Here is a 22,592-nt window from a genome sequence, read left to right as displayed (position 1 = left end):
CCCAGCCTCCAGCAGCATCTTATCCCCTTTTTGGGCTGATGTGCACCAACAGCTCAGCTCCCTCATCCCTGTAATTCAGTAATGATGCATCCAGGCAGTTCCTCCTGCAATTCCCACTTGGTTGTGTTGTCTTAGGACAAATCACATTTCCCATCAGAGACTGAAAAGGAAGGGGTGGTGTGTGCTTGAGGGCTGGTGGGGAGGATGCATGGAAAGACCTGACTCCCACCATCACACTGCTCTCCTGTCTTGTGCTTAAAGTCAAACTTTATTCCACCCTACATGGCATCCATACAGCCATTCCACAGAAATATATCAGTGTGGGATGTGAATCTGACAGGAGTCCACAGATGAATAAAGGAGTTGTACCTGAAGCCAGAAAGACAAAGGAAAAAAAGGCTGATTAAAGAAGTGCTCAATCCCTTGAAAGCTGTTTTAAGCCTTTAGTTTGTTGGGTTTGTTTTTTGGGTTTTTTTGGCAGTGTTCTTAATCTCAATGAGTGTGGAGGATGAATGGCCCTGCAGGAGGAGAGCCCTGGAGCCATGCAGGTGCTGATGTGCTGGCTCTGCATCTTTTATCAGAAAAGGGACTGAGATGTGCATTTCTGGTGAAGACAGGACACCTCCTGCTTTGCTGCTGCTCCTCTCTGTCTGCACACTGACACCTCTGCCAGACAATGTGTGAAGCCAAGATTTTAAACACTCTTACTTCATCTAGGATTGCTTAGGAAGTCTGCCCTTGCATAGAAAGGTATCAAAATGATCCCAAATCATACCTTCCCAGTGACAGCAACATTCAAACTCATCATGATGATCGAAGAAGCATTGCAAGTACAAACACATATAAACATTTTTACAGCTGCTTTTCCTGAGTGTGACTTGACACTGTATTATGCCTTTTATTCAGCTCATGTCAGCAATGGTTCAGCTGAGACAAGAATGATGGAAATATGAAGAATGTGTGTTAGGCTCATATTATGCTAACACAGTGTCTCACCTGCTTTGAGAGTGCAATAAAAATCAGAGATCAAAGAAACCTAATAGATGGTACAGTAGATGTCTGCAGCTTTATTGGCAGTAAAGGTGAGAAGCAATGGGGATGTTTCTCCCCCTTTCCATGGTCAATTATTCCATGTAAGAATAATGAGTGTCCTCACTGTTAGGGCATTCACTGTGTGATTCATCTCACCTAAGTTTAGATGCCTGCATTATTGAATCTATTGCTGAGCTTGTCACCCTTGACTTCTTCTATAGCAAATGGACAGAAATAGGGGCTCTAAGGGTTCCATTCATCTGTCCTGTGACCTGTGTTAGACCTTAGGAAGACAGGACTCTCATCCTTAGCTCAAGGGATTATATTCATTAGCATGCCCCTATCTGTCAGGAGAGCTTAGGTTAATGGGCATGTCAGTGTTTAATGATTTGAAGAATATTCTTTTCTAACCAAAGATGTCCTTTGTTCCTCTCCCCATATTGTTATGACCTCAAGTCCATATCATACAGTAAAGAACAGAGAATTTAGAGGAACAGATGGAGAGAAGGGGTGACCTTCCTTAGGACAAGAGCCACATCCTAGGACTGTCTGACCATTTTCCACCTTACAAATCTCCAGTTATTGAAAATAAAGGTGCAAAAGCAACCTGCTCAGTCTCTTTCTTACTTCCTCAGATATCTTGGGTTTAAGCTGGGTTTTGTCTTTTAAAATATATAAATATATATTTTTTATCTTGATATGAACATTGGAAATTCTACTTCCTGGCTTGTGGCATTTGGGGGTTCTCACAGTGAATTTTCTAACACCCACCATCCATGGCAGGATTTCCATTGAGCACAATAAGCAGCATGGTCCCCTGTGCTATTTTGGTGTGAATAAATTCAAATGTTCAGATTTTGTCCCAGGAACATGCCAACCAAACTTTTCCACTCCAGGTATCCCAACAGTGGCACCAGCATTTTCTTGCTCACTTCTTATTCTCAGCTCCTAAACTCTCACTGGAAAACATCACCCCAGCCTTCTTCAATCCAAGAAATACAGCCCTACCAAGCCAAGCATGGCTACCTTTAAAGTCACCCTGTTCTGTGGCTTTTTTGAGGTCAATGAGGAGAACAGCACTATTTCCATAGGAGATGTATTTGGGTGTCAGAGTGCACCAGGAATTTATTCCTCTGTCAGCTTTATTCCTTTCAGCCATTAAAGCCTAAGTGGTTTTCACAGGGTTATGGCATGTTTGGCAGTTTGGTGTACTATAAAATATCATTTATTTACACTCATGTTCCTTAAGCAATTCAGATTTATTTGTGTGTTTGTGTGTGCATTTTTCCAGTGGTGGCTACACATTCCCAAAGCTTCTTTCCTGGCTTAATCATCTCATCTCCAAACATTGATTTCCTCTCCATTATCTTTCATGATTTAGTTTCTAGGCTTTTTTGCTGCCTTTTTAAAAAATTATTATTTAAATTAATGCAATACTGCTTAAAAGACCTGGGACTGACAACCCAGAAGGGAGAATGCTGCTGTTTATCATCAGCAAAGGTGCACTGCCAGGAGCTGCAGCCCAATCTAATCTGGAAGGAGCTGCAGAGCAGGTGGAGATGCTCAGATTTAAGATCTGTTACCATTCAGCCATTCATCCCACTAACACTCCTGACAAGATGATTCATTACTAACACTCTTAAGTACTGATAATTAATGGTAATGATTATGATTTAGCTTCCAGTGACAGAAGAACTCGAGCTTTGTTTTCCTCAGCCTCATTTCTTCCCCTCTCTTTTACACATCAGAATATTTTTCAAGGGTTTTGAGGTCATGGAAATAAAGGTTTGGCCTCCTCACCCCCACAGAGCAGAACAATTTAATGGCTCAGTGGTTGTAGATGTCCAACACTTCCCATCAGTGGCTGTTGAAGATCCCTGTCTGTATGAGACCTTCACATTGGGCAAAATGAATCACATAAAAAATACAATTATTTCACAGACCAATGGTCCAGCTAGGCAGAATACTTTCTACAAAAGGCAGGAATGGCTGTTTTGATAAAACACTCAGTAAACAGGCAAATAACAGGATAATTCTTACCTTCTGGCAGGTGGCTCCTGCATGCACAAGTCCACATGGAGATTTCAGTGTTCAACAGCCAGTCACAGATTTATCTCCTATGAGTCTGTTCATTCCCCTTGGATATAGTTTGAGGTTTTTCTGTATTTCACTATATTCTGGGGGGAAGAGATGCAAAAAGTCACTGAGTGCTGCCTGAGAAATTGCTTCTCTTTGCTGATTGCTCCACTGCCCAGCCCCAAATTAGAATCACTGAATCATTAAGGTTGGAAAAGACCTAAAAGATCATCAGGTCCAACCTTTGACCAAACACCACCATGCCCACCAAACCATGCCACAAAGAGCCCATGTACTTGATGTTTTGGGGTGTTTTGAACACTCCACCACATGTACTGAGCAAGACAGTGAATAATATGTAATTATCATTCAGTAAATAATTATTTCCTGATCATAACTCTTTCCACCTTTGTAAGTTTATAAAAGCCTGTCACATCATTCATTAATCATGTACTTTCCAGTTGTCTCTTTTCAAATAAGTGGAAAAACCAAGATTCTAAACTCTTCTATAATTTTCCATAGAAAAATATGTCATCTGAGGACCTCCATTTGGGATAGATTTTTGGGGCTAGAACACTTCCCAGACATCCTGAGCAGTTCTGATGCCATTTGGCCGTGTTCACACTCTGTATAATGCCAATTGTGACGCTGTTACCAGGTGTCCTGGAAAAAAAGAGGAATAAAAAGTCTGTATGCTTGAAGTGTTCCCATTACTGCTTGGATCCACAAAACCCAGTACCACCAAGTTCAGATTCCTGTGTGTTATGCTATTTCAAATAGTTGTGACTTCTATTTTCTAAATGCAGGAAGACATATTCAAATTGCAAGGAGATTTTTTAATAGTGAAATATGATTTCTTCTTGGATGCTGAACTAAAACTTGAATTCTACCTCTCTTTTTCTGCTATAATACTTGCAAAGCAAGATCTGTATGTTGCCATTTCTAAATTCACAGATAAACACCAAGAGAGTTATCAGAATGGATGTATTTAGGAGAGCAGATGATCAGTGAGTGGCATATTTAGTTCTGGTGATCAATCTGCTAGAGGACAACAGCCTCAAAGAGCAAAGCAGCTCTCTCAGTTTTATGGCAGTGATGCAGTAAAGGCATCCACGTTCAAATCCTGATGAAGATGCAAATCTGAGACCAGACAAGCCCGAAAGGAATTGTTGCTGCCTGAAAAATTGCACATCAGTTGGGAGGTTTCTTGAAAAGAGTCTCACGAATTTAAAACAGCAAGGAAATTAGTTTTCTCCCTTGTGAAATGAATGACTTTCCATGACTTTTTCCTCCTGGCTGAAATGTCAATCCAGGTCTCTGAGATGAGAAAACACATACCCAAGGTCTATAAAGAGGAGGAGGAAATCTTATGCAAGATATCCTAGTATATTAAAAAGCTAACAGGAAACATTTGCAATATCCTGTAGAGAATATCAGAATATAACATCAGTGTGTGTAGCCCAAGCTGCAAAGCCTCATGCAGGGGGCTGGCATAGTATTTTCTTGCAGAAAATGCTCCTTTTTATCCCAGGGCTAGAACACAAATACAGGCATGTGGAGATGGAGACCGTGCTTTTGAATATTCGCCATTTGAACTCTTAATTCCTGTTATTATGACTTCAAAGCCACCTGCCACCCTAAAGAGAACATGGAAAAATACAATGCACACAGGGTTTGTTTATTCCCTTGGTTTTTAACCATGATGGATTTTGATTCAGGTTTGGAAACAGTTTAAAAGAGTGACCAAATTCTGTCTGCTTTAAGCAGTCCCAGAGAGGAACTTGGTTTTTTCTATCCCTGTATCTCTCTGGTCCAGAGGCTGACCTGATCCCTCCAATTTATCACACTGATTCACATCTTGGTGATTTATATGCAGCCCACACCATGGATTGCAACATGGAAGTGCTTATGGACAGATAAGAGAGTGAGACTGAAAGGGACCTTCTCAGTGAAGCTCTAATTTGGGCAGTAACTGAAACATATAAATAATATCAATAATTGTTTGGTTCCTAAATGATAAAAGAGGCTGTGATTGAGTGTGTGATCCCCACACTGGCCAGGGAAGGATCACAGAGCTTCCAGGGCTTTGCTTTCCTGTGCTCACTGTACCTCCATCAGCACATTTCCCATTTCCTCACCACAGGGATCTGTTCCACCCATCACCCAGGCTGAAACCCCTCACACTCTCCTCTGCCTGGCCAGTGCTCCAGTTTCATTCCACATTCACTCTCTTAAAGATCAGTTTAACAGCAAATTTCCCAAGTCTTGGGTTTTTTTGTGGGTTTTCTTTGTTTGTTTGTTTTTGCATACTGTGTTCTCCTAAATATCTCCAGCAGCTCTGAGAATAAAAATCAAAGAGCTGCAGGGTTCAGCTTCCCAAAATTTCACCTTGAGCCAGAAGTTTTGTCACAGAAATGAGAGGTTATTGTGTGCACAAACCTTGGTGAACAGAATGAAACCTGGAGAGGTCTGTTTTGGATACCACCAGTGCAGTTGATGTTGTGAAAATATTTTACAGTGCTGGCTGTTAAAAGATTTTCTGAGTGGGGGTCTCAGCCTTAAGAAAGTGACAGCCAAGTGAAATCCTCAGGGCTTTTATTCCAACAGGGAATGGTGCCATGACCTGTTGTGAGAACTGGAAGGAAAAGACCTCATGGTCCTGAAAACACATAATCTTTTTCACCAAAATTCACAAAGGAAGACTCAATCTGTCATCATTTGCCCATATTTTGGCAGAATCTATAAAATCTTTCTCCTAGCCCAGCCCAAGTTGTTTTCTGAAATATGATGCTTCCCAACCTCCCAGAGTAGGCTCCATCTCAAGAATCTGAAATTCCTCTTTTTCATTTCCCTGCAAATGGGCAAATGGCTCACTTGGTGAAAAACTCCACAGATGTGGGGAAAATTTATCCAACACATTTTCACGGTAATGATTTCCCCTCATCACAGAAACAAAGGCACAATTAAGGGACGGGAAACATCCGAATTATTTGCTGATGATGAAAAGAAGAAAATTGGACTCATGTTTTCCAACTTTGAATATGGGAAAATGATGTTGCCCTCCTTTCCCTGGGCCACAAATCTTGGCTGTTGTCATTAGTCTTTTCATTCCTTCTATTGTTCTCTCAAGAAGCTGCAAATTGTCTATTTTCATCAGTTACTGAAACCACAGCAGAGCTGCTGCACTTAGAATAACAAAGGGCTGGAACTATGAAAAGTTCAGCTTTCTTGAGGGGTTGCAGAATGGCACTGAAGTTCAGGGAAATTTCCTCTGGATTTACCAGCATGGCAGATAAGGTAGTAGGGCCCTCCTCCAGAAAAGAAAAAGGCATAAAAAGCAGGAGAACTTTTCTCAGGGATTTCCCCTTCAGAGTGTTCTTTAGATTGTGATTTGAAAAAAGAAAATTTCTCTAGATTTGTCATTGGATGAAGAAGTGATATGCCTGGGCCCAAATTTTGTGTATAATCCATTAGGATCTGTTGAAGACAGGGGAATGCAAATCCCAAATGGCATTCCAACTCCTTTTCCCAAGGATATAAGGGTCTGCTTCTAGCTTTCCATGAAGAAAGCTAACCCAGAAAATCCAAGGATGCACTTTCTGAACACCAGCACCAAAACATTTTCACTGTGGAGATTTATTCACCACCCATCTGGGATCAATAAACCAACTGGGACAAAACCATGCCTACAGAGGTCAGACAGGAGCTTTTCTTTGAAATGTTGCTCAGCTGCTCAGGACACAACAAGAAAGGTTCACCTGCCCCTAAATGTCAAGGTCTTGACCAAAGTTTGACACGGCAAATAGCAAGTGCCAAGGTGCTGGTGATTTTTCACTTCTAGTATAATAAATCCTTCCCACTGTTTGTGAGATTCATGGATATAACCTCAAATCTTCTGCATATCAGAGAGTTTCCAGCAAATGGAAAAGATCTTCCTTGGAAGAGACACATCCAGGTCCTCTGGTTCTGGTGCCAGCTCTCTGCATGGATCCTACAAATCTGAGAGGAACCAACTATTTTATCACTGGGCAACCATAAAACTCTTCTGGAAATCCTCGTAATTTGTGTTCCCATCTGCATTTGTTATCAAAACAGGGCCACTGAAATTTAGCACCCAAAAATTAGAGGAAACATTTGCCTTTAATTATGCAAATCAGAATTCTCTCCAGTTAGCATGATCCCAGAAACAGAAACATTTTGAAAATTGGCTCCTAAGAATTTGAAAAACCCTCAGAAGACACAGCATTCAGCATAAGAGAAGAGTCTAAGAAGGTATTTTTAGTTTTATCTCTAGAACAGGGTTGAGTAAGGTTCGAGGATAAACTGGGATAAACTTGCTTCAGTCACTGAACAGGGAAACAGAAACAACATATTGCCTGTCTTCTTCCTAAATTATCATTACATTCTGGGCACAAAACAAAGTAAGAATCTGAGGGTGAATGTGATTGCATAATTAAAGACTACCTCAAAATGTGATCCCAGTCATGTCTTTTTCTTTGTTTGTTATATTTGAGAATTTATTATTTTTTCATACAGTAGTAAATAACCAAAGACAAAAGTACAAAAATTAAAAGACCCCAAAAGTAACCTGGGAGATTTTTGTCAGCATTGGAGCAAAAATCTTATGGAAAATGACTGGAGACAAGGACAAATAGAGGATGAAATGATGAGGAGAGACCATCAGAAGACTTTGTAGGGGTCCTTCATAACCCCCATTAATGGGGCTAGAAACCAGAGAAATGAGGTATTGTAAGGTTTAAGGAAAGCTGAGAGGACAAAGTGCCACAAAGTTAGGTCAAAGAGAAGACTGTAATTTAATGTGGTGGTGAAACTGAATCTTCATATCACAAAGAACACCAAGACTGTGCCATCTGTCCTGGCTGGAGACCAGAACATGCAAAGTACTGACAATATGGACAAAGTAAGGGAGGGAGGAGTGTGACCTGGAAATATGAATCCCTGTCAGGAGATAAAGGCAGAGCAATTTTGGTTTCATTTAGTCAAGAAAGAAGTGAACTCTTTCTGATAGTGCACTAATGTACATGGATCTCAATACAATAGATAAATAGACCAGTACAATTACATTAAAAATAATACATAAATCGTGAGTGATGCTCAGATCAGATTAATTACTTCAATGCAGTAAAATTATAAGAAACAGTGAAATTATCTACTTGATTTCTTTTATGCTGAAAATATAATTCCCCACAAAATAAAGTTCAGAAAAATGTTCATTTTCTAAACAGCAGAATTTTTTTCACTGAGATTTGTTTGTAATGGGCAAGATGTTGCTAGGTGGGAAAACAAATTACCATACATAGACACATAGGAAAGGTTATTCATGAAAGTGCAACAGAGGAAATAATCATGAGGTTTCCATATTTCTTTTCCTAGAAAATCAGAACCCAAATAATTGAATTGTTGTCTTGGACAACTACAATGTCATTTTTTTATCAGTAGTAAAAGTGAAAAAAATAATAAATAAATCAAGAACAGAGATTGGTGATTTGAATGTGGCTTCTGGAAACTTGAAAGGGAAATGTCAAGGATGGGCTGGGCTAAGGATGTGTCAAGCTGTGTGACAGCACAGGGATGATGTTTTGAGTCACAAGTTTCAAATAATTAAAAAAAAAAAAAGGGGTTCCTGTGACTGGGTGTGGGAATGACCAAGGGAAGAGGAGCCAGATGAATCCTGTGAATTCATTTGGAGACTTGGGAGAACCCCTGAATAACAAAGGATCAGTCTATCAAAAACAAACCAGACTATTATGAAGAGACTTGTGAGAAGGAATTACAAGACCTAAAAGGTCAGGATTTCATGGAGGAGAAGAAGGAATAAAACCTGAGCAGCAAATGAATCAAAGAGTCTTTGTGCAAAATTTAACCCTCATTCTTTTTACATTCCTCTTTTTTATTGTTGTTGTTGCAAAGAAAATAATCTTCCAGGGAGTCATTACATCGATTCCCTGTCACATTAGCCCATGCTGAAAACGAATGTTCTGACAACAGAAATGAAAGATTTGATTTCTTTCTCTATCTCTGCTTTTGATGGAAGCTATTCCAGTTCAGATGTCTTTGCATTATTAATTCCCCCTCATTTATTGGCTTCAGTGCTCTCCACCAAACTTGTTCATACAGATCACAGGATCCCAGGGTCACCAAGGTTGGAAAAGACCTCTAAGGCATCAAGCCCAACCATTAACCCAACACTGCCAGGTCCACCACTAAACCATGTCCCCAAGCACCATGTCTACACTTCTTTGAACACTTCCAGGGATGGTGGCTCTACCATTGCCCTGGGCAACCAGCTCCAATGCCTGACCACCCTTCTAGTGAAGATTTTTTTTTTTTTTGAATATCCAATCCTAATTTCCCTTGGCAATATTTGAGGCTATTTCATCTTGTCCTTTCACTTGTTACCTGGGAGCAGAGACTGACCCTCACCTGGTTGCAACTTCCTCTCAGGTGGGTTTAGAGAGTGATAAAGTCCCCCTGAGCCTCCTTTTCTCTGGGCTGAGCCCCTCCAGCTCCCTCAGCCACTCCTCACCAGACCTGTGCTCCAAATGATGTTGGTATTTTCTGGAACAAATCCTTATGGTGCAAACACAGCTGTGGTGCCTAAGCAGAGTTCTTTGGGGGCTCTGGAATGAGGGAGGATGCTCAGACTCTTGGCCTGTAGTAAGTGAGGTCATTGCAACAGGATATACATCATGGGACTTACCCTCAGGTGCTGCATACCTGCCTGAAGATCAATACAGACCCAGAAAAGGTCTGTTTCTTCAACAAAGATAATATCAGCTGCTATTTTTATATTTGGATCCATATCAGTAATGTCCTCCCTGGAAGGGTTTCCTTCATGGGTCCATTTGTTGTGGTGAATGTCACTTCTCCAGTAATCCCCAAGCACCTGAACCCAAATCCATGTCTTTGAACAGCCTGCCCTGTTTCCTGTAGCTCTGCCTCTCCCACCTTCTCTCTGGTGGTTGCACATTACCTGAGGCTGTACTAGCTGAACTCTCTAGCAGGAGTTTTCTGTCTGTTCTTTGCTATCAAGGGAACAGGCAATTTAGCAGTACAGCTGTTTGAAAATGCTGTGTTGGGAGAATTTTCAGCTCTAACAGCTCATTGCAGGGCTTGTTTGTTTTTGTTTTTTAATTACTTCTCATTTTGAAATGTGTGCTGCTCGTTATAATCCATCACATGTGAGGATATAATTTATCATGTTGCAAAGTTGAAATTGAAAAGAAAAAAAAGAAACTATAGAGTTTCAAAACTTTCTTTTTCCTTGTGGATTTTTTACTTCTCATTGTAAATATTCATTCCAGTCTGGAATGATGTTTTTCTTCAAGACAAATCAGCATTTATCATGTAAAGGATATTCTGAATTTTTCTCAGCTCTAATAAGTGGATTGAGAAGTCAGTGATGACTCCTCAGTTTAAAGGGAAGTGGGATGTTTTAATCAAGGGATGGTATTCCTTTGCCAAACATCATCCTGAGCTGTATTTAGGTGCTGCTGTGAGAGAAAGAATGCTTTTTAAATTGCATTCACAGTCTGCAATAGAGTGGGCACCACTGAATTTCTGTGTGTAACAGGTGACAATTGGTGCATTCACTGTGTGCTTCACCTTTGAAAGAGTGTAAACCAATCTCAACCGATTTTCCTTCTTGGCTCTCTTGTCCTTCCAGGTCAATATCCTCTGTCTATCCCATTACAGTGTCTACTCTCATTTATTCCTCATTACAAAGCTGGTGAAGGGTCTTGAGAGTGACTCCTATGAGGAGCAGCTGAGGGAGCTGGGTTTGTTTAGCCTGGTGAAAAGAAGGCTCAGGGAAGGTCTGACCACTCCCAAAACTCCCTGACAGGAGGTTGTAGCCAGGTGAGCCTTGGCCTCTTCTCCCAGGCAGAAAGCAGCAGGATGAGAGGACGTGGCCTCAGGCTTCTCCAGAGGGGATTCGTGTTGAGCATCAGGAAGAATTTCCTCACAGAAAGGGTGGTCAGGAATTGGAAGGGGCTGCACAGGGAGGTGGTGGAGTCCCCATTCCTGGAGATGCTGAAGAAACAACTGGACATGCTATTAGTGCTCTGGTCTCACTGAGAAGCTGGGGATAAGAAAAAGGTTGGACTCGATGACCCTGGAGGTCTTTTCCAACTTTAATTATTCCGTGATTGCCACTCATTCCTCCCGTGGCTCATCAGTGGTCTTCCCTGGATGTAGAACAGAGTCCTTTCCCTGGGAAGGCCACAGACACTGACAAATTAGTCCTGGCAGCTCTTCCTGCAGCAGATTGACACTTCTTTGCTCTGCCACCCTGCACCCAGAGCAGGGCTGACAACGAGGAGCACAGGTTTGCAGTACAGCCTCTGTCAGAGCCCATCCTCCAGCCTGCAGCCACTCAGAGAGAGCAAAGAAAAATCCCTGCATTTCACACTGACACAGCATCCATCCTCCAGGCTGCCAGCCAGGGGACAGATCTGATCACAGGCTGGTGACTGACAGAGGTGACTTCTTAAACCACCGAGGCAAGATTATCCAGGGCTCTTTTGTCAGTTCCCTGCAGCTGCAAGCAGGGAACATTTTGGCAGGCAGCTGCCCTGACTGCTCACTCTGTCTCTCACACACAATCACACATTTGTGCACAAGTCACAAAGCAGATGTACACACAACAGCTCCTAAACTGTGTTTTTATTTTGCAGTTACAACAGCCAGCACCATGGAAATCAGGCATTGATCAAAATTATTGAACAATTAAGGCATGATAATGAGCATCTAATATGGCTGCTAATGTAATTACAGTGTCATATCACCTAAAGCTGTGCTGCTGGGTGGTGAGGCAGGATGCTGGAGTATTAAGGGTATCTCTCACTCCTGTGCTCATTCAACATATTCCAAAAATGCAGTTAAGTGAATCTGTGGAGGAACAAAAGCAAAAATTGGAGATAAACTTTGTCATCAATTGTCCACACAAGTGGCTTTCCAATGGATAGGTGCCAATGTTTTGTTTTGATGCATTATATCTGAAGAAGGGATAGAAAAAGGGGTAGAATCTTGCTTCCAGAAAAAGAAGTTCAAGGGTGTGGGAACAAAAAGAGGAGGAAGCTGAAAACACAAGTCAGAATTTATCATGCAAGAGGAGCACAGGAAACTATTAAATTCTTTCCACTGGCCATGATCCCTTGACTGTGGATAAGGCTTGTAGGATAGTGACAATCCGCTCGTCTTACAAGTGTAAATACTGCTTCAGGGAATATCTGCAGCTCAAGAGGGAGTCTCAGGTTTATGTGCAAAGCATAAGGAATGTGGATTGGTTCTGCTAATCATGCTTGTGCAAAAGTCAGGCACATATGTAGGAGAATGAGCACATTCAAAGGTGCCTGTGCTTCCTTTGCAAATGAAAAGTGTATCTTCTTTCCATGTGTAACATGCCAAATCGAGAGGATCAAAAAAAAATCCCAAAAACTCTGCCTGTCTTGCACTTCCAGTACTGCAAAAGCTAAAAAAGTGTTGAACCTTCTTTCCAAATGTGACTCTAAGTACCTTCAGCATCATCATTTCATGGAGCAGTAATGATGCAACAGAGGGTGACTTCAAGCACCATTTAAGATTATGACTTATTTCTTTAAAATTATATTTCCATCCTCTCAAGGGATAATCCCAGAGTTAAGACATCTAAATGGCTGGATTGATCAAGGGACTTTTTTACCAAGTTGACTGTGTCTAAAATTTAGTCATGAAATTTTAAAGCATTTCACCATTCTTTACCCGTGTAAAGTGTAGGTAACTGTTGGTCCAGTCATGTATGTTGTGGGTGATCTCAACTAATTTTCAGTATTTAAGTCCACCCTAAGTGAAATCCACTTAGCTGCAACTTAAGTGTTTACCTGTAGATATGCATCAGTGTGTAAATGTTTGTTGTAGCCAGTGGAGAACTAACCAGTCAGAGCAGCCCATTGCATCCAGTAATTTGGAAAACCACTAGGGACAAGATTAATGTGTCTAAAAATAGGCTTTTGAGGTGATTCCTCCCCTCTGGTCTGCTCTGGTGAGACCCCACCTGTAGTGGTGCAGCTGAAATATTCTCCAATACACCTCTGCATCAGCTGAGGGAGGTTCAGTTGTCTCACCACGACCTGGTGCTGTGTGAGATGCCCTGAGATTCCTCTTGTGGATGGCTGAGGTATAAAAATCATCCACAGGAATTATCCCAGGTCCTGCAGCTTCTGTCCTTGTGGTGCCAGGCTAGAGAGATAAAGAAATATATATATTCAGGGCAGTATCAGGTTTCTTTAGAAGTTGTGAACTTGTGCATGTTTCAGATGCATAACCACAAGTTTTTAGTGCCATTTTTGATGAGTTAGGGTATCCCTCCTGGAACCAGTTAGTAGTGCAGAGATCCCATGACAGATCTCCAGTTTCCCATGGAAGGTCTTAGTTGGCACCAGATATCTATGGTGATTAATAGAGTTAATTTAGAGGGAAATTCACCTGGCCAAATACAGGAATTTGTTTTAGGCTGAGGTGAATTGGTCTTAAAATCCGTTAACACTGCTAACTCCTTCCCCTTTAACCATAAAGGCAACCCATGGTGATCTCATCATCTATAGTCACCTATCCCAAGTGCTATTAATACCCACTTTTAATTAAATTCATCATAACATAACTAATAGGCCTCTCTTTTTTGTCGACAATTTATCTTTTCTGTTTTATTCTGGTAATTGCCTTGGTTTAGGGAAATGCAGAATTTTTTCACTATAACTGGGGTCCTTACATCTTCTTGTCTCTGGGAACCACAGAACACACAAAAAGTAAATTACTTCCTTAGAAGAAGAGATCCGATCTTTTTTTTGACAGCTCTTTTCTCACCTCATTATTTCTCCATCACAATAACTAAAGCTGTCAGATTCCTGACGGAAAGCTGCAAGGGAAGCATGTTGCAAGCAGCTGGTCTTCACAGAGCTGTTGATTCCCTACTCTCCCAACCCTGTTCCCAAAATGTAGAATGCACAAACAAAGCAAAACAAAGCAGAAAATACATTTTCTTCCACCGGTGCAGGTTTGCCAAAGGAATGGGGAATTTCACTGACGTGTTCACAAATGTGAGACTAGAAATTAAAAAAAAATAGATAACTGGACAATGAAGAGTGTGAGTGGGTTTGCTGAGCTGGGATCTAAGGATTTGTGTCATGGATGGGTTACCCTTCTTCCCTCCCTTGACTTCTGGACATCAGGGTTTGCTGGATGTGCTTTGAGATCCACAGGTGGAAAGCAATGTATAGGATTTAGGAATTACGGGATAATTCCCTAGGAATTACGGCTGATGCTGGATCTAGAAAAAGAAGTTATCATATAATCATGGAATGGCCTGGATGGGATCATCTCCTTCCACCCCTCCTGTCCTGGGCAGGGACAACTTCCACTGCTGTGTGTTACAGGTGAGGAACACCCTAAGGCATGGAAAGGTGGTTTGGGAAGAATAAATGGGGGAAAGTAGAGGTCTAAGGGGTCAGAAAGGGCAGGTCAATTGTAAAAATGGCTTTCACCTGCTTTCTGCAAAAGCTCTTTTTATCTCCTGCCCTATGGGTCTGGCCACTTTCCTCTAAAAGGCTTAGAGGGTTGGATTCATCACATTACCTCTCTGGTGTTTATATCAAGAAGCAGTAAACCAACAGCTTTTAGATCAGTTTTTCTCCTTTGAAGAGTTAAAAATGAAGGTTTGGTATTGACATGGGAAAACCATGTAGCTACAGTGCCATGTAAATTGGGTCACTTTTCACACCACACACTCTTAAGATAAATGATGATTACTTTGTCGAGCCTTTTAGCCCCTCCCCTTTCTCCACAAATTATTACTGGCATTCCTGAAATGCCTCCATAGGAATTGCAACTTTTATAAAAGTAATCACTGAGGTTGTTGACATTAATTTATATATGTTTAGGCTACCAATAAATCTGGGAGTTAAAGGAAGCCTACAGCAAGGACAACACCCATGCCCTGGGAAGCAAATAATTGAGGGAAACCATTTGCATAATCAACATATTATAAGGTATCAGGACATCTCTCCTTGTTGATCTTGGTATTACTCTGATGTCATTATCAAGGTAGACATGACAAATAATATTTTATGTCTGTGGATGATAATCAGCACACTGCAGAGTGTGTATCTTTATTGATTTGATTAAAAGCTTTGATCAGGGAAATTACCAATTAATGCTATCTAAATTAGTCTCTGTGGGTTTGGACAGAGCAGCAGGAAAATAATTCTCTCATAAAGCTAGTGATTGGACACAAAAGCAATTTGTTTAATCGTGCTAAATCTGAAAAGAAAATATTCAATTTGGAGGTTTCCTGCAGGTCAGTCCTCAGTTCCTCATTAGTCATTAATGACTGCACTTCAGCCCCACTGTCTGAAATTGCATGTGCACTTTAGAGAGCTTTAATTAAAAAAAGACAGGGGAAAGAGTCTTCCTTAAACAGCTGAGAGTCCGTGACAACTGGATCTGCTTCAATGAGTGAGAACAGAGCAGAGCAATTTTGGAAAGGAACTTGCTAACCTGGAAAGGAGGAGTTTGAACTCAGCTTGCTGGGCTAGGGACAGCAATTCCCTGGGATAATCAGAAACCGTGGATGAGAGGAAGCAAGCAAAGCACAGGGCAGAAGAGGATGATACTCTCCTTTGAGTACCTGAGCACACCCAGCACGACAAACAGGAGGAATGAAAAACCCAAGTGCAGGTGCAGATATGACACTGGAATTACAGGGATTTGGAGGAAACTCACAGTGCTGGAGCAGTGTGATGGACAGAGCATGTTGTAGGGACAGGCAGGGAGGATGGCACAGCAGGGCTGTTTTATCTCAGCTGGTTCTGCTGGGGATATCTGAGTGGGAAGGGACCCATGGGGATCATTGAGCCCAACTCCTGGTCCTTCACCGTGTGCCTGAGAGCATTTTCCAAACTCTTCTTGAACTCTGTCACACTTGGGGCTGTGGTCACTTCCCTAAGGTCCCATTCCACTGCTCAACCACCCTCTGGGTGAAGAAACTTTTTGTAATATCCAACCTGAACCTCCTGGACACCACTTCAGGCCATTCCTTCGGGTTCTGTCACTGTCAGCCCAGAGCAGAGATCGGTACCTGCCCTCCCCTTCCCCTCACAAGGAAGCTTTAACTTCATGGTTTCATCTTCAGACCCTTCATCATATTCTTTGCCCTCCTTCAGACACACTCTAATAGCTTAATATTCTTTATATATAGTGATGCCTTTTTTATATTTTGACCTGTTTAGCCAGAAGAGAAGGCTAGGGGTGACTAACTCCAGTCACCCCAAAATTTAATCATGTTAGAGCAAATACTCCTTTCAGAGGTGCCCTACTAAAGGCAGTGGTCACAAATTTCAGCTGTTTGGAAAAAAGTCTAAAACATTCTTCATCACCAGAATGGTTAAGTACACATTTAGAGACTGGAGAGCCTGTGACATCTCAAATACTTTCAGATTTTGCTGCACAGTCAAGGGGAAGGAGGTTTACCTTGGAAATCAGCCCTGTCTTCAGCAGAAGTTTCAATTAGGGAAGTCCAGATACCCTTTCCAACCTAAGTGATTCTTTGATTCCTCACTGGCCTGCAGAGTAAATCCGCAAATAAACATCACCTAGAGTTTTGCTCTTCATTCATAGCAGTGCAACAACTTGCCTGAAAATTCCCTCAACATATTTTACTGCTTAGAATCCTGATACTTGTAGCAATGAATAAAACACAGGCAACCCCAAGAAGTGGAGAAAAATATGTCTAAATAAAAAGTTTTGCTACAGATCCCCATCTCACCTCTAAAACCTTCCTGAAGTTATCCTCAGAACAAGCATTAATTTATATCACAGAATTAACCATGTTAGAAATGGTCTTTGAGATCATCAAGTCCAACCTATGACTCATTGGAGCCTCCTCATTTTCCACAGTTGTAGTGAATATTTTGGAAGACCAAAACAAGACTGTGGAAGTTGAAAGAAAGTAAAATAGTCCCTGTCCATGGTGTGGGGGAATGGAACTAGATGACCTTCAAGGTCCCTTCCAACCCAAACCATTCCATGATTCTATTAAAAAACACATAAATTTGAGTGTTGCTTGTTCTAAATGCAATTCCGCGCCTTCAAGAGTTTATAACCTAATAATAGCACAGAATTATTCCTCAAGGTAAGTTGAATCATTACCCAGATGTTCCTCCTAAGTAGGAAATTTGTTTTTTGATGCCTTTCTCTTTTCAGCAGCATCCTAGAAGTCGCACTGAAAAATACAATTCACTCCAAAACTTCTTCCAATAAGGACTCCACGTGAACCCTGTATCACAAAGGATTCTCTCTGTTGTGTCATTTAATCATTAAACTCAGATCACTGGCAAGGCTCAGTGTCCTGCACCAGCTCTTCTCTTAACTTCAGGGAAAGACCAGCTGTCAAGCTTTTTGTGGGTTTGGGTCTTCAAATAGACGATAGCAGTTGTTGGTTGCTGTAAAGTTGTTTATTGCAGAAGCAATCAGTCAAAGAGACCAGAATGTTAAAGTCTGTGTTAAAGCTTTCTGGCATAGAATCCCCAGCAGAGGCAGCAGCTCCCTGGTATTTCTTCTTTTGTTCTTCTGTTCTTTTCTTGTTCTTGTTCTTCTTCTACCATGAGTATGGTGGTTATGATGATGATAATGGCGGATAGAGGTGGTTTTTTTCACTCCAATACAAGGATTTTTATTTGTAAATCATCCAATGAGCTAAAAACACAAACCAAAAATGTTTCTTCTAAACCTATTTGAATTCTAGTTCTGTAGTAAGAAAGTAGTGTTAATTCTTACACATAACTTATGCATATAGCTCTGGTTCTATCTGTTCTATCTAGAAAATGTTAGCAATGTTCTTACTATGATTTCATTATGTCTGGGGCTAAGTTTCTGAACTTTCAACATGGCCTAAACTTTGCATTAGATTCTAGGGCTTTTTACTTTCTTAAGGCACTTAAAGCATATCCTTACTTAAAACTAAGACTTACACTTCTATTTCATATCTATGTGACAATAATATTTCTACTTACTTAAAACTAAGTCTTACAATTCTACTTAATGTCTGTGTGGCTTAATATATTTTAATTTCTCTAAAAGTTTTAATTCAATCCCTGCATTCTTCTCTCTCTCTGAGGGACTCAGAGAGGCTTCTGTTTTACACACTCCAACAACCTGTGAGGATTTAAGGGTTTGGTCTGTTGATTCTCATGTTTATTGCTACCATTACCAGCTTGGAACATGAAAAACAGAATCCAAGCCGTTTATTGCCTGGCTTTAGTTTCTACAAAATTCATCCTCTTGGCTGAGAATTTGCTGGATTGGTTTGTGGGGGTGTTTTTTGGAGGAACCTGAAAGTGAGCACTGTATGAGCACGTTCTTGGGACACAGCTGTTCGTTAGCACAAATTGCCTCTTGTTCTGACCACCTCCCCCTCCAAAGCACCTACTGAGACAGGGAAGGGAAGATCTGAGCTTTGCCATGGCAACCCAACACCTTCTACTGAAATTAAAACCCAAGTGGAAAAGGATGGCAGGCTCGGTGGCAAACAAAAAACTCACTTTTCCTTTCAAATGAAGCTGATGGAAGTTTTAGATGTGCCTTGAGATATTAATAACCAGTCGGAATTTTTCTAGAGACGGTGAGATGAACAAAATAATTACAACAGTGGCACTTAGACCGGTAATAAAATGAGCAACTCTCTTTGAACTTGAAGCTATCATTAGATTTACTGAGGAGATCAGCATTTGGGCTTAAGTCCCTAAAGCAGAGTCTCTGGCTCATACAAAGGTATGAGGAAAATACTGTTCCAGTATTTCAATCTTTTTAAATAGCAGAAGAGCTTCCCACTGGGGCACAGTTTGTAGAGAAAGGAAGTGCCTCGTTATTTTGTTTTACAGGGTGTCATTCCAGACCCAGAGCCAGGCAGGATTATACTTTTGCAGTGGAAAAAGATAAAAATAGTCCCTGTTGCATCAAAGAAAGCAAAAATTAGACTGGAAAACAAGATGAGCTTGGGTGTGGCTCACTGACTCAATATCTGTCAATCTCCTGTTTAAACATGAGATATGAGAAAATGCTACTGTCCTGCTTAAGAGAATTTGTTGCTAAATGACTTGGATTGTGAGGGGTTTGATTTCAAATCCTCATTTGGACAACCTTTGAGCTGATTTTGAGAGGAAAGGCAACTCAGCCACCATCCCCTGGAATTTTTCCTGATTATTTCCTGTCTGACACATCCTATTTTATGCAAATACAGGGAATGTGCTTAGGACCCAGAGACAAAAATGCCATACCATTTTTTTCCTTCAATGATTTTCTCTCCTTCTCTTATTGTTTTATTGTATCCTGGACTAGACATTTTTATTTTGAGAATTTTCATGTGTCTTCATTCTAACAAATTGCTACTTTAAAAAAATTTGCATATTTTAAAAACCTTCCTGAGTAATTCTGCCAGTAGTTCCTGTTCTGAAGACTGTATGATCTACACCATTTTCATCAATGGAAGCAACAGCAATTCAGAAAAAAAATGAGTTTATATTTGGGCTTTCTCTTCACTGACCTTCCAGAAACTAAATTTCCATATCATGCTTCTTCTGTTTAATGGAGGGTCAACAAATCCAAGATATTACAGCCAAATCTCACTGCAGGCCAGCATCTTGAAACAAATGTGGAGCTCAGATTTTACTTAATGCGATTTTGTCTAGTGCATGATTGCAACTTTAAATCAAATCACTCCTCATTACACTCCCCATCTTATGTCAGTGATGCTTGAGCAGCTCAATCCTCACACGATTCCAGACATTCAAGAACTCATAAACTTCATTCCACCCTTACCAGCAAGATGGAGCCAACAGCAGAAGAGACAACGTGGGATGAACTTACTGCAATCCCCCTTCCCTGTCCCCTTGAGCCACTGGGAAGGAGGAGATAGGGAAAATGTGGAGTGAAGCTGAGGCCAGGAAGAAGGAAAGGGAAGCAGAAAAGAGTTTTTAAGATTTTGTTTTATTTCTCATTTTTTCAGTCTGATCTGAATTATAATAATTTAAATAAATTTCCCCAGGTCTAGTCTATGGCAGTAATCAGTGAGTGATCTCTTCCTGTCCTTATCTCATCCCAGAAGCCTTTCATTATTCCTTCCCTCCCCTGTCCAGCTGAGGAGGGAAGTGATGGAGAAGCTTTTTCGGGTACCTTGTGTCCAGCCAGCCTCAACTCATCGCAAAGTCTAATAAAAAGTAACATTTCCCAACAAGGACACACTGATCTCACTTGAATAAGTACACCTCTCCTTTTTAGCATGGTTTTAAAACTAAAAAAAAAAGGAGATATTTAAATTAGATGTTATGAAGAAATATTTTCCTGTGAGGGTAGTGAAGCACTGGCACAGATTTCCCAGAGAAGCTGTGGCTGCCCCACCCCTGGCAGTGTTCCAGGCCAGGCTGGATGGGGCTCTGAGCAGCCTGGGATAGTGGAAGGTGTCCCTGCCCATGGCAAGGAGTAGGAATGAGATGATCTTGACAGACCTTTCCAGCTCAAACCATTCTGTGATTCTATGGTTTGTCTTAAAAACTTGGAAGTTACTCATGCCTACAGCCCTCTGATAACATAAGGCTGTGGCTCAGACAGGGACAAGGAATCTCCAGCTGCAAAAAAGACTTTTGCACTCACAGTCCTCCAATTATCCTGATCTGGCTTTGCATTTCAACCACCAGTTTTATGTTTCCTTCAAAAGAGATTCACTTTCTAGCTAATTTGAAGGTGAAGCTAACTAGACAGCATTTTACAACAACAGAGATCTGACTGAAAGGACCAGGTTCTGAAAGAAATAGTTGCAACCTACTCAGAAAGATGCAAACATGTGGGTTTAGAAATCTCATTTATTGTTATTCACCCAAGCACTTCATTTCTTCCTCTAAAGGGAGCTCACACAAAGCTCCTCGAGTGTGTGGGCTGGAACAAAACCTTCAAAAGCCTTAACGAGGTTCTGGGAAAAAGTTGGTTAGGCTGTTTAGTCATAAGATGTTTTCATCGTACACTTTCATTTTCATTTAAATGAAAACATTTTGAAATAAGAAAAGGAAGTTAAAATTCTGTTTGGAAAGGGAAAATGAAACAGTTGGAAATGCACTTTTGGTGCAGAAGAAATGAATTTTTTAAAAAGCAATTCCAAAAGTTAGCATGTATCAAACCAAAGTTTTTCTTTTACAATTTAATTTCCTTGGAAGTTCTGTTGAGATGGATTATACTTGCTCCATTTCCAAACAGTAAAACAGTTGGAAATTATGGAATTCCTCTAAGTGGAATTTCTTTCCCAATCTAGCTTTGCTTTGAAGGAGGAGGAGAAATGCAATTTTCTTTGAAATATAACTCAAATGACTTGAAGGTAGGAACCATCCTTGTAGGTGTTGTAATCATTATATTGGTGTCTACACACAACATTTTTCCTTCTACTTGAATCCTTCTTTTATGTCTTCCTCCTATTATAATTTTAGACACTGTTTCTTTCTGTGACTGTGTACTGCCTGTTCATGGGTTGAATGTGAAGCCATTAAACTCCTCTGTATTCCACAGCAGAATTTTTCAAACTTGAAAAAGAATTTACTTAAAGATTACAACAATCCCCTAGATTCCCTACAGGAACTACAACAGAGTAAAATAATTCATTGAGCTGGGACTTTACTTTTAGCATCTTGATCAAAGAAACTCCCTCTAAGAACATTAAAGATTAAACTATAGAAAAGATAAATAAATGGTGTTAACATATGTTACAAAATGTGGCACATGATTACAAAGTAAAAATCTTGATGGTATTTATTGTGCTATTTACTTGTCATGGCACCTGTAGTCACTGCTTCTCTGGCTGTAAATCCTTCTGTCCCCTAAGATCATAAAAGCCTCGTAGTAGTCCTATTTTTCCACAGATTCAGGTGTGCCTGGAGCAAAACTCTACAGTATTGAGTGCCTTCAGGTAATACATTTCATAATAAATCTTAAAAGCCTCTGCTTCACCCTTGCCAGAAATTATTTTGGGAAAGGTTGCCAAATTGCTGCAATTTGAAGAACATGGCTTCCATTTAATGAAATCTGTGGTTATATTGAAGCACATAATCATGTGGAAAATGCACAAGAATTACATTTCCACCTTGGAACAGCAGCCTTAAAACGCAGATCAAAAATCAGAGAAAAGGGAAAAACGAAGAGAAAAGCACTTTGCTTCCCTCCAATCTCCACTTCCATCAGACAAGCAGGGTCACCTTGTATTCTGCTGGAGATCAACACCCTTGCCCTCAGCTGAAGTGCTCATGTATTTAGAGTTTCATTTTTCCTGTTAAAGAGCTCCCATGAGACACTATCTACATGAGAAATGTCTGGCATTTATTATTGTGACACAAGCAACAGTCCACAATCTGTCTGGCAAAACTCCACAGAGAAAATGATTCCAGAGATCAGGA

Source organism: Catharus ustulatus, chromosome 1, assembly GCF_009819885.2.
Source record: "Catharus ustulatus isolate bCatUst1 chromosome 1, bCatUst1.pri.v2, whole genome shotgun sequence".
Classification (NCBI taxonomy): Eukaryota; Metazoa; Chordata; class Aves; order Passeriformes; family Turdidae; genus Catharus; species Catharus ustulatus.
The sequence above is the reverse complement of the archived record's forward strand: the minus strand, read 5'-3'. Positions refer to the sequence as shown.